Source organism: Lepeophtheirus salmonis, chromosome 6 (assembly GCF_016086655.4).
Source record: "Lepeophtheirus salmonis chromosome 6, UVic_Lsal_1.4, whole genome shotgun sequence".
NCBI classification, from domain to species: domain Eukaryota; kingdom Metazoa; phylum Arthropoda; class Copepoda; order Siphonostomatoida; family Caligidae; genus Lepeophtheirus; species Lepeophtheirus salmonis.
Window position 1 is genome coordinate 46939544 of NC_052136.2, and position 13871 is coordinate 46953414.

Below are 13871 nucleotides of genomic sequence, written 5' to 3' on the forward strand. Positions count from 1 at the left end.
TTGTATTTAGCTAATGGTGTTTTACAGCCAGGGTTGGCTTTAGAATGAGTGATACCTGAGGTGAAGATTAGGTTTGCTTAAAAAAAATCATAACGATTTTTCTAGAAGATGAAATATCTTTTCGTATTTTTATATATTTTTAATAAAATCTAAGGGCCTACGGGAAAGTTATTTCCATCGAAAAATAAAATACAATACTTTTAAAATATAATCAGTTGCTTTGATGTTGACTTTTCTTTGTTATGTGAGCACTATTGTAAATCTTTTGTCTAAATTATTAAAAAATGTAAAACACAATAAATATATAGATGAATTTAAATATATATTTATAATATTTTCCTAGCTCTAATGCTATTTAAAATGTTGAAGGTTCTCCTCTTTATAGCAAGAATTCATTTCCTCTCCCAAGAATCAAATAAAAAGCAGCTGATATTAATATGAGTCCTAATTCAGGTGTGCAATATACTTTTCATTCGCCTTCTCCTCGCTCTATTTTTTTTCATTACAAACTACTACTCTAAGTTAATGTAAAACATGATCGTATTACAATTACTCCGTCCAACCTAAGAATGGACTTTGAGTTCTATAAACATTAAGTATATTTCCTTTTCCTATGCAAACCCACGCACAATTATTTCAAAAGAATAATTTCTCTCGAGCGTGTTCTACATTAAGCTACATCGTAGCCGTAAATATTTATTAACGGCTGATATTTTCATGAAAAATAGTGCCCTGAAAATCGGGTGTAATTTTTAGCTCGTCTGTTTTTTAGAGTTTACAAACAGAAGAGTGATTTTTCTTATCCTGAGCTGTAAATAGTCGTTGTAATTAATGTCTATGTCCTTATTCAATTCCTTATCTCCCTTTCTTCTCGTCACACCAACACCTACTAATCTACTACCTCCAAAACATTTTGAAAAATGTTTTGGAATGTGGTTGCAACCTGACTTGTCAGGGAGTTATCAGAGTAAAAAAATTATCCTAGAAAGTGGAAGCTACTAATTGTAGTTGCAATTAGTACATGATTTTTTAGTTTCTACCGCTATTATCATTATTATTTTATTCTTGAGAAGGGAAGATCTAAGTACAAAATAGTGACAAGTGTGTGTGATCATGAAATACATAGAGTAACAATGAAGTTTTTCTCGGGAGTTATAAGTGTAATAATTCTCTGTTGGTCTTGGAGTAGAACTGAAGATCTATAGTAATTCTTGCCAAAACTATAGCTAGATACACAGCGAGGGTTGGGTTTATTTCCTTCATTTTATAGCTGGTCACAGTTAATTTATTAAAAAGTCATGACAGCATCATATATTTTTCAAATTGTTAGGCTATCCATTTTAATGCAGAATATTGTTTTTATATTGACGGACTACAAATGTGGTATATGACATAAATTGAAAATAACTAATCATGCAAACATGTATTAATTGATTATGTGTTATAAAGCCCCTTGTGCTAAGCTGATTAAAATTAATTTTTGAGAAGATTATACTTTTAGAGAGGAAATGTTTTTGATGAAGTAATATAAAAATACTACTTCATCAAGAAGAGATTAATTACAACTGATAAAAACATCTTTGAATTGAAAAAATAAGTCATAAGATCTGATTTATAGGTAAAACTTCCCTTTAGTTCAATGCAGATCAAATTTTAAATCAAAGTGAATGAAAGGTACTTGCCCTACTTTGGCATTAATTATAAGAAAATATGGGGCCCCGAACAGAATAGATTAAAAAAAAATCAGAAACACTTTTTCAAAAGAGAATTGCATATGAATTTTTTTTTAAAACAAAACAAGGACTCAACATTATATTCAGATTTTCAAAATATAAATATATATTTATCCTTTCCCTTATAAATAGCTTATACATAATTAAATCCCATGTTTAAAACTATGAAAAATTTGCTCATATAATAGTAATTTAATATTCTTTTCTTTCTTTTTTGAGTGCATACGAATTCTATTTCATATTTTAATATATAATAACAAGGAATATATAATTTTAAGACTTGGGTGTGCAATAGGCATCTGGCATCCTTTTTTTGGAATATCTGTGTTGAGTCAAATACATAATCAGAACTCCATGAATTTTTCTTATACGTCTTTTTAAATTTTTGTCACAAATAGCATCAATGTAGCACTAATGTTTTGTAACTTTCCGTACTACACAATTATCAGCATATCTTCCCTTATGCATACAAGGAAGCCTTTCAAATTACGAATCCTTCACAATCATTAAAGCAATACAGAATTTACTATCAAGTTTTTCTAATTTTCATAAAGCAAGGTAACTAATATAAGGTTCACTAGGCTTAGAGCGTACATATTTGACTGAACAATCTCCATCTTGTTTTTGATGGAAAATTGATTAAGTTTGTCTAATAATGTGAAAAGGGGACCCAATTTAGTATTATACCAAAATAATAAGGTTAATGAGACTTGAGGAGCAACGATTTCTTTATTTCCTGTTGATCCTTTTTTCTTCTTCTTTGGTTTCACTTTATGTTCCTACTTCATCCTGGAGTCATTTAGACTTAGCAAACGCTGCATGGTAGCTATTTTTTGGTCCTTTTTTCCAGAGGCAAATTTCCTGTCAGACACACTTATTATTTACTTGGTCTATTAATTTGAATATTATTAAGAAAGATGATATATATAAATATTATATAAAAAGACGGTTTAACAATATTATGAAGCATTAGAAAGAATATGATATATTATTTGAATAAAGTTTTTTACCCATATGAATAATATATTTATTAACGAATGTCTTCTAAATTTCAGGTTCAAGCGTCATTTGGTTAGCTTAAAGCATCTAGGACATGATAGCAGTGAACAAAAATACCTTTCGTGTCTTGAAAGAATATAAGCAGGAATTATCCCAATGTTAATCATCAGTTCAACTGTAGTTTAACAAAAACTTATACTTATAACAAATACTCAGTGTTACTCTTTGTCTTTCAGACCTTTGTGATTACTTTATAATTATATTTTTTTAACCAAGCATAAAAGAATAAAAACAACAGCTTTTAAGAAAACCCACTTTTTCAGGTTGCAATAACAAAAAAAAATCAATCTTTCATTATCATATTGTACTCATCTGAAGCGACGACAACTTTTTTTCTTATCTTATCTTTTCCTAGGTTCTAAAATCCTTTATTTCTTTTTATATCTATTGTTAATATTACAAAAAAAAATCTAAAATTAATTCAAAATATTCAAAATTCTAGCTAAATGAATGCTATTTTTTGCAAAAAAAAGTATCTGAATAAATGAGAAAAAACTACGAAATTTAAAATATACAAATATAGTATCATTTCAATTTATAGTTATTTTTTCATCCAAATATGTATAATTAAATGATTAATATTACTTGTGTACATTATTTTTTTGTCGGGTAAAAGGAAAGCAAATAAAGTATTGTTTGTTCTTGACTATATGCCGGAAAAAAAAGTTATAGTGTGTACTGTACATCATTCTAAGAAAGATTGGTATTCGTTTAATCTTTTTGGATAACAGTTTAACACATTATAAAACACATGAACTTGTCAACTTTCAATCTAAAGCTCATTTTTATCTCAGATATTTTTGAACATGTTGTTATTATAATCGTGCCTTCAAATAGAAAAGGATATACTGCAATATTCAAAATTGAAAGGAGTACATTTGTCCACACGTCATAATTTCTTTTTCTATCGCGAAATTGAAAATTACGACAACAGAAAGTCAAAATTCAGTTATTGCAATTCTTAAGCGCTCCGTTAGTAAACATTCAATTATAATACGGATCGTGAATTATGTAAAAATAAATCCTAAAAACATAAAGTATTTCATTACAAGATAAACATCTAAACGATTATAATTTTGTTATTTAATTTTTGTATCATTTTTTTGTTACTATCTCATACATTTTGTACTCGTAAATTTCAAATAAAGTGCTTAAAAGACCTGTATGACTTGAAAACATCGATAAAAAATGAAGTGCTATTTTAAAATAGTCTTAACAGTATCAGTTTGGGGTTTCAATAAAATACAATTAGTTATTCTTATAGTAAAATTTGTATATAATATTTATTACTTTAATATACAAACATTTGGAATCAAATTGGCACCCATCAGGTTTGATCACGTTGCTTGTATTAATTAGAATATAAGCAGAAATAGTTTAATCTCGTATCCACCTTTTTAATTTTTTTTATCTAAGAATCTTAGAAATTAATTTTGAAAAAAAAAGTCACTCCTTTTGCAAAACAGGAAAATAAGTTCAATAAACCTAGATTAAAAATTGCAAAGTAAACCAATCAATACTAAACGGAGCTTGAATAAAAAAAGGAGCATACTGAAATGTATTGGCGGTAAAATATAGATTCATAGAAAATAAGTAGCATTTTTATAAAGCTTGTGGTGTATCATATCCCAGTTCACTAACGGAGGGTTAAAAATTAGGATATAATATCCCCAGAAGAAAACTATATTATATAATAGGTGTATTAGGAGAGGCATCTCGACTTTTTTGAAATATTTGGACAATTAGTATTTTAGAGGATCATAACAGTAGATGGAAGGCCTCATTATGTGAAGGAAGTTGTGAGTTTGTCTTTTATGAAGTGTTCGGGCAGTGAATAGAGAATCATAGATAATCAGTTGACTGAGGGTTGAGGCCCGAGGAGATCACATCTCATTATGAAAGGAAAAAACAATTTTTTCTTGATTCTTGGCCTCATCTCTTAATCTACGAATTGATTCCGAGTCCTTCTTCTCCCCTTCATTTTGTTAATACCATTTAGTTATTTCCTTATTATTAAAAGATTGAATTTCAACATTCCGTTGGCTCTAATTTCGAGATAGAAAGAAAAAATATGTCGTGCATACTTTACATTGTACCCGGATAAAGAATAACATACTGGACTTCTTCCTACATTGGTTTATTTACGGAGAATAAGATTTTTTTTGTAACATTTATGAAAAGACTCCGGAAGAGATAAAATGTTTTTAATGCAAAATTGAAAATGAGATCCTGGGATATTTTTTATCAATTGTAAGGGTACTGAAAGGAGCTTAATTATATGTAAATCTTTTTATTATACCAAATTAGAACATATTAAATAAAGATTGAATTTAGCATAATAAAAATACTATTCATGCTTTAGAAGTAAGTTTATTTATTTCTGAGATTTTTTGTCCAAGATGTGAAGTATGTGTTAAATTATTAGTTCCTTGATTAATTAAAAATTAATCATGTTATGTAAGAAGAAAGTTTTAAATTGTATATTCAAGAAAAGATAAGGAAAAATAAAGTTATACTCTCAATTACGTACAAAAATAAATGAAGTATGCCTAAGGAAATGGTAATCGATCATCTGGAAGAAAAGCTTATAAGAGTTCAGAAAAAAGTACAATTCCTGAGTTCCTCAGTAAAAGTATAATTTACACGAGATATTAGGATGATATTTCTTTCTTTGGGTTGTATAAATGCCCCAGGGTAGTATGCAAGGTTTGGGAAAATGTTAAAGTTACATTACATTTGGGGGAAAAACTAATTGCGTATTTATAACTTTATTTCAATGCTTTATAGGAAGTGTTATAAGTATCTGATTTCAGCCAAGTGTGCCCCATTATGTGCTATGACTTATGGGGAACAAGAAAACAAATTTTATAATTCCCTACCCGTAGAAGCCCTTGTTCCTATGGCGAAAACTTAGACAATCAATTTTCGAAAGACTATTGAGGCCAAATGTGTACCCCATACGCGTTTGCCATAGTGGGAACAGGTAGTAGTCACTTGGTGCCAGATCAGAACTGTAGGATGGATTCATAAGAACTTCCAAACCTACCTCCCGAAGCTTTTGGCGTGTCATCAAAGACAACAAAATTGATTTGTCTCGGAGAATAAAAACTTGGGCATATATCGGATTCAGTGACGTCGTAGCTTAGATGTATCATTAAACGAACTCATCTCGGAGCTTGAAGATTTAGACTCAAAAGCATGATAACTTGGACTCAGAAAAAGTCTGTTTTACGGACATTTAAGGATCTTTGTTCAAATGTGAAGACAAAAATGATGGATTACCTTCAGTGGAAGAGGTCAATTAGTATGTGAATAAGTTATTTATATGTATATTTAGTTAATAAAGAGGTAATTATGGTCTCACCGTATTATAAAAAACATTTCTGTTAATGTTTGGGGTTTAGAATTTATGATATGACTCTATTGTAAAGTGATATATTTTCATTTTGTCTGTGAAGTGATAGAATCGCTTCCATGTATCACTATGAAGTTGGATACTACTTCATCGTTGTACTCAAGTAACTTTATCATAGATTTGAACTCTCAGTATAATTTGACTCAAACGGAACAGATAGCAGGAAGATACGGAGGCATGACAACTTAAAGTATTCTGGTAATCTTTCAAAAAACTTTAACTCGATTATAACAAAGGATATTACATTCAAAGGAAGGACTGTTCTGTTAAAAGTGCTTTAATCGTCTAAGGATTGATGTATATTAAGTCAAAAACAACATCAATATATTTTTCATTCTCGTTGTAATTTAACAGTGACTTTAATATCTATATTAATGAACAATACAAGTTTGAGTCAGGAAAATGATATCATTACACATATGTTTTATGAATTCACCAAATGGGAACTGAAACTATCAAACAAACAACTATATAGAAATGTTTTCATATTTATTCATCATTTATTTTAATAATATATATTTTAAAGGTACGTATATCAGAAACCAATTATTTATTCAAGAGTTTTATTCGAACAATTTCTTGATTCTTCCTTGAGGAGGTGGATCGTTGTTTGATCCCATTTCTTCATGAAGCTCCACAAACTTTTCTTGCTATAAAATATAGCTTTTAGACAATTTTTAAAAAATATATGCAAACTTTATTGTACTTTTATTGTCAACTTCTAATCAATATTATGAATTACTCTAGGTTAGTTTTCTTTTTTCAATCTATATAAATCACAAAATAAGTTTAAGATCCAAAAACGTAGTTTGCACTATATAGATTGAACCCTCCACACACGCCTGCAATATTACATTAATACAACTAAATGGTTATTTCTTGGATCAAAATATATTTTTATGGTTTACACCATAAAAAAACTATAAAGAATGCACCCGATGATTCATTTTCGTATATTCATACATTCAGAGAGAGACAAACTTTGCATTATTGGCTTAAAAAATAAAAAACGATAACAGCTTTAAAAAATGAAATTTCGGCTGAGGTTGAATCTACGAAAAGTATCGTGCTCGTCTGAAGTCATATCTTTTACAACTATACATATATCTAAAGACTAACAGATACATTTGTATATATATGTACTTTTAAGCGCTTCTCGTGTTTCTCTCAATCTGAACGAGAACTGTTTCCTTACATCACGCATTTTCCCCTTCCTTTTTTTATGCATACAAAAACACTCATAACTACGAACACTTTTTTTCTATTTAAAATAAACCTCAGTATTCGTCGAAGCATCAAGTGTGCCCTTGCACAATATAAATAAAGCTATTTCTTCTAATTATCAAAAGTGTTCATTAACAAAAAGACAATAGATAAACGACTTTTTTTTCTTCTTCTCTCTATGGTATGCAATTTCATATGATTGGAAATGTTTTACATATGGTAGGAACTTTTTTTTAAAGTAGTCAAAATTGATCATCACTACAATATAATAATTTTTTTAACGTTCATTTCTCTAATACCAACAAAGGTTTATGTTTTAAATTCTTAATGTATCTTAACCCATTCCATACATCTTAATAAAAAGTTTATTATTTACTCAAATATGTTCATGAATTATTTGGATGTATGTTAAATATAAAGTAAAAATATTAAATGGGTTTTCTCCTTTTCCTGATTTTTCTGGGAGATGTTTTTATGTTGATACACCACAAATATACTTCTTGTATCTTTTCTGTATCATATTAGTGCTCTATCTTCTTTATAAACTCTTAATTGATCATTTCCCTCTAATATCAATTTTTTTAGGAATTGTAATCTGATATTAACTTTTAATGAGCTTAGAAGTAAAAAATAGACTTGTAGAATGTTTTTTTTTTTTCAACTTGCTTAATGATGTTTACAGTAATATAGTTTTTTGAAAAGTTGAGTGGCTAATACCTTTATTGAAAATAAACCCTATATGTAGTAAATTCTCAAAAGTAGGAAAGGCATGGCCCCCTGACCCGTTTATTACGAGGCCCAAATCATATGTAACTATTACTAATGGTCAATTAAGTTCAACATTGCATAAATATCCATGTTAATGTATGGGTATTTTGAAACTTATTTTAATGATTCCCAAGGATCGATTCCCCTGCTTCATAATGTATCTAAGGGGTTCTTAAACCTTCGATCAGGAGAAATGTAAATTCCTAAGTCTAAGTAATTATCTACAACCTAAATATAAAAGATCCTATTTTAAGTATAATAGACTACAAAATCCTGTTCTCTCAGCTTCTATTATAAATTTTGAGCTGAAATAAAAAATATAATAATAAAATGTACTCAATTTGTTAACTGATGTTTAACAGTTACTAGCTGTGAAATAAGTCATATCTCTTTCGTTTTCATATTTTTGTTACAAAATTTTAGTGAATAATGTTACCCAACATTTTGTCATATTTTAAATTTCCATTTTTTTTACATAAGAATATACTCTCTGAATAATGATTTATTTTTTTATTACATACTTTATATATTATGAACGTTAATTAACATAGCAATTATGATCACAAATTAAGGACATATATTATATGAATCAATAATTTACACCAGCTATTTCATAAATCTTGTAAGTAAATTACCCAATTAATTAATTTGCATATTCAATGCTAGTTAAAGTTGTATCATGAATTTATAGCTCATTTTGTATTATTCGGAAAGAGATTGTTTTACTTTATTGATAAGAAGAATATGAAACTTGTAATTTAAACAAATATATATATATATATCTAACATTTTCAATTACAAATTTTCTACTCTCCAGTTTGGCCCTGATAAAAGAAAGGGGGTTCAGTAATTATGAGTTTGAGTAAACAATTTTCGACATTATCCAGATCGTGAATGCATGTGACGATTTTTTTGATTTTTTCAAATATCACAGATGGTATTAGGATATTAATAGGACTTATTTATAGCCTTAATACTACCGCTAAGTAACCAATTTACTCAAAAATAACAATATTAATCATTTATTAACGGTGCCAGTTGATGAGATTGATTTTACAGTCAAATTATAAATTTAGCAATAGAGATCTCTTGAATATACACAGTTTTGAATAAAAAAATTACATTGACAGGCATACTTTTCCCTTTTTCTCCGTCTTGCACTTTTTCAAGGACCAGCCACTTAAAAAAAGTTTCAGAATGATTTACAACTGTATTAAAACGATAGTTATTATTTGAACCCGTTCGCATTTCTGACATTTTACCCTATTTTAACCATTACAAATCAATATTTGAATTTATAAAGTAAAAACTATCGTAACTTAGCCTCTTGTATGAGCAGGAAAAATACGGCTGTGATGCACTCATACGGGATCTGGTTGGAAGTTTTTTCAATTGAAATGCATGGCCCTGTATACTAAGCTGAGTCTTCTTTTTTTTTAAAACCTTTATTAAGACAGAAAATAATTTAGAAAAATTAAGATTATCTAAAATTTTCTGGTGAAGATGCATTTTTGTTTAGAGGGTATTTCATATTAATATTTGGATGAATTTATCAGAAAATGTTGTTTTTTAGTAAGAAAATAGTTTCTATAAAATATAAGATCAGAAAAACTTTTTTTTAGGTTAGAATAATATCTATTAAAATTATATTATCCACAAAGTATAATCTTTTTTGAAATCTATATTTACTAAAATAAGAATTTTTACTTCTTTTAAAATTTTGAACGAGATTACCTTACCTAAATTAAACATTGTAGGACAATAAAAAGCTGTATAGGTTTTTTCTTTCCACATGAAAACTTTTGCAAACCTCAATTAGAGAATCGAGAATCTAAAAAGTTGACAAACAAACCACCCTAAATTTACAATACATATATATCAAGTTTGCATGTCTGTGTGTACGTTCTTCGATCACGGCATAACCAAGGGTGGATTTTATTAAAAAAAATTTTGTACGTTCTTATGGCTCCATAAACTGTTCTGGTAACATTTTTTGAGTTCCTAGGGGCCGTGACAACCTTAAAATAACATTTTTAGCTTTTTGCCTGTACAACGAGACGTCCGGGATATAATTCGGATATTATAAGTGTTCTTTACTGCTTAGGGAAGCCGCAGTGGAAGAATTTAACTTACCTCTGGAACCAATAGCCCACAACCGGTTGGTGGCAGTCTATTCTAGCATATTTGATGTGGTTGTTGGTTCTCAAAAATGGGATAGCTGTTTATTTTAAACTATATTTCGGTCCAGCACTTCACTTGTACAACCTGAGTACATGTGTGTATTTTAGATAATAGCAGGGTTTTCTTGATACTCAGAGAAACGGCGGCGGATAAATTTAACTTGACTTCACCTGTACAATTTGTGGGCTTGGGTTTATTATATAAATTTAGAAGGGCTCCGTGGTGAATAGAAACATAGTGGTGGTAGAGTTTAAACTAAATTTTGGCACAGTACTTCACCTATAAAACCTGGGGGACATTATTTTGGATATTACGAGGGTTACATTATGCTCAAGGAAGTGGTGCTTGAAAAATTTAGATTGATTTGGGCCAAGTATTCGCCTGCAGAAACAGTGGGCTGGAGTCTACTATATAATATTTGAAGGGTTTATTGGTGCATAGAAACGCTGCTGTGGTAGTGTTAAAATACATAGTATTTTAGCACAGTACATCAGCTAATCAAACGGAGAGCAAATGTTTTTTAAGGATATTAAGCACATACAAGCGGCGGCGAGAATGCAAGCTGGGGATTAACCCAGAAATAGCAGCTACTTCCTCATAGCGAAAAAAAAACTTAATTTCTTTGAATGAGTTAATGTCCCAGGCAATGCCGGGCAAATATAATATATTATCATGTAAAAATGTTTCATTTCTTTGTGATAAATAAATGATTAATATTTTTTTGTACACACAAATTCAAACAGTCACTTAAACGGCCTGAAATGTGTGAGATGAAATATTTATTGACACAAGTGTGTATCTTTTTATTATTATACTTTTTTTTTTGTTTAAGGTATAACAAAAAAAATCTCTTTCATTTGATAAATTGAAACAACTTATGACTTCTATGAATCAACATGATATTGTTGAGATTGTAGTTCAACTGGTATAAAAAACGCTATAAGAAATTAAATAATGGAATGAATATCTACAAATTAAGACCTTTTTTTTGCATAAATAACTTTTTGTAGAATTAGGGATTTAGGGGAGACTTGGAACAGATGTAACTCGGGAAAGGCCACTTTACTTTTTAGATATTCGATTACAACTGATTTAACCAAGTAATTTATTTTTTTTAACAACAATATTTTTTTATGAAAAGAATGAGTTTTTCATCTTTTATTCTATGAGTTTATATAACTTCATCGAAATTGAAAAAATGAAACAATAAATCTCAATTAGTGAATTGGGATATTGTACAGCCCGATATTGATAATAAAGGCTCTATATTTCTTGAAATAAAATGTATATTCAAGGTGACAATATGTATTCAATCATTTGTTGTTGTTTTTTTAACTTTTTTTAGGATTTATTTTTTGATTTAGAAATATTACAACGAGCATTTGTGAATTTAATTAACTGGTTTGTTAAAAGTTGTTCTTTTGTTTTTTCCTTGTGAATTATTAGATTGTTAGACAAGGGTGTACAATGGTAGCTATGAAATTATAATATTGTACCTTACATTTTAAATAATAAACACAACCTCATCAAAACTAATGGGTACTCATTTGATTCCAAATGCTTGCATATTAAAGTAATAAATATTCCATAGAAATTCTTAGCACAAGCAAAAATTTAATATTTTTATTGGAAGAATATCAATTTATATCGTGTTGAAATACCAAATTCATGTCATTAAGACCATTTTAAATTAACATATATTTTTTCTCGATGTCTAATACTAATACAAGTATTTTTAGCATTTTAATTGATATTTACGAGAGCAAAATGAATGGAATAGTTTCATTAATGCTACAACAAATAAACGACGTAATTATTGTAATCGTTTAATGTTTATAGTGCAAATAAATGTATACATTATTTTTGTGGTTTCCTTTTTTACCCAGTTTACTAACTGCGCTTTAAAAAAGATGTTCACTTACGGAGATTTAAGATCCGTTTGAATAATGGTAACACTCAGTGATAATTTGTCAACTGTAATAAGTGTTGAAATGGTTATCTTATTGCTAATTTTACTGCATTATTTCATATATCATCACGCTTCACAGCAAACATAAATTTTAACCAAGGCAAAGATGGTTGTGAAAGTGAATTTTCCCGATCTATCACACTGATCCTAAGGCTTTCAGATCAATCTTAGTCTGGTATAATACCTTTATTGAAAGAGTATACGTCTGCAACTAGAAATATCTTCCCATGTATTCCCCAAAAATTATTTTGTTAATGTCTAACACAAACTAAGTTTCTACTACTGTTACAACCGTACGTAGCTACGTAGATAGTTGCAATATTGAATGGGTTGCATTCAAATATATTTTGTAGGAAAAGCAACTTACTGGTATTATCTTTAAATCGATTCAAACGGAGCAGATATATGTTGTTATAAATTAGGAGCCTCTAGTCAGTAAATCATCTCCCAGTAATTGAGGCAAAAGTGTCGAAACTGTCCCTGTCTCCCTTAGCACTTTTTAAGGTCAAACGTTATGCATACAACGTCATTTGTAGTTAAGTACTTATATTTAAAAATAATTGCCAGTTAAGCAAAAAATCAATTTATTATTCTTCATATCTTTTAGATAAAGCAATTTAGTTTGAGGTTTTTTTTTGATTAAGTAATTGATATATATATACAGAGTGCAAGAGGTATTTTTTTTTTGCTTTTATCTTCGATTCACCCATTATCTGAAGGGTGAAGAAAAAAAATACACTCAGCTCATAAAATTATGGCTTTTGTGAATCGGACGAAGAATGACTGAACAGTGAGCAAAAAGACAATGTGTGTCTGGTTTTATGAACGTCGAAATGTTATCGAGCAAGAATATGTTTACTGTGAATCAGGTTTTAAACCTTCAAAAGGACAGATTCCTTTCAGAACCATCAAAAAAGGTTAAGAACACCTTGTAAAAAACCATAAAACTGTCCAGGTGGACTAATAGTTTTTCAACGAAAATAAAAAGTTTAATACCAAGATGTACTTCAAGACTTAGTGGTAAACTATTTTCTCGAAGTTGCAGGCGAATTACCGAGTAGGAAGTTATGTGGGGACTCGAGATTGAACTCCGTTTTATACATGTCTAAGGCCAAATGTTTTGCCTGGAAAGCTATATCTTTTTGTAGAAAAAATCCTTAATGTACCTTATCTCAATCTACTTTACTACAGTGACATCAGCGTTATGGAGGGCAAGGCTATCCATTACTCTCACTGCCTTGAAGAATATTTGTAGGATGGTATCATGGATCACTGGAATATAAAACTCAAGGAATACTAACATTCAAAGAAATTCTTCAATTTTTCATTCTTTTACTTTGACAATCAATTTTTGCTGTATATAGTGTAATTTGCAGCAAATACAAAGAGTTAAAAGGATTGATTCGTTGATAGAAATAGATTATGGAGTGTAATACAACATTAAAGAGCTTCCTTTAATGCTGACGGGTCACATTCGTTGATTTTTTACATCACTTATGAAGTAATTAACAAAAGTTTAATA

The 13871-nt window shown here is 29.1% G+C and overlaps 1 protein-coding gene and 1 pseudogene across 2 annotated transcripts in view; one reads left to right on the forward strand and one right to left on the reverse strand.

Annotated features, from left to right (window-relative positions):
* Positions 1 to 2006: 2006 nt before the first annotated feature.
* On the reverse strand, positions 2007 to 2554 carry LOC121120064 (rRNA-processing protein FCF1 homolog pseudogene; annotated as a pseudogene).
* Positions 2555 to 7486: 4932 nt separating this feature from the next.
* The window catches only part of LOC121120736 (allatostatin-A receptor), a 142397-nt gene continuing 136012 nt past the window's right edge, over positions 7487 to 13871 (forward strand). For both annotated transcript variants that reach the window (XM_071889616.1, XM_040715593.2), the window contains exon 1: positions 7487 to 7650. The gene's annotated coding sequence lies outside the window, so the exon portion shown is untranslated. The remainder of the gene's footprint in view (positions 7651 to 13871) is intronic.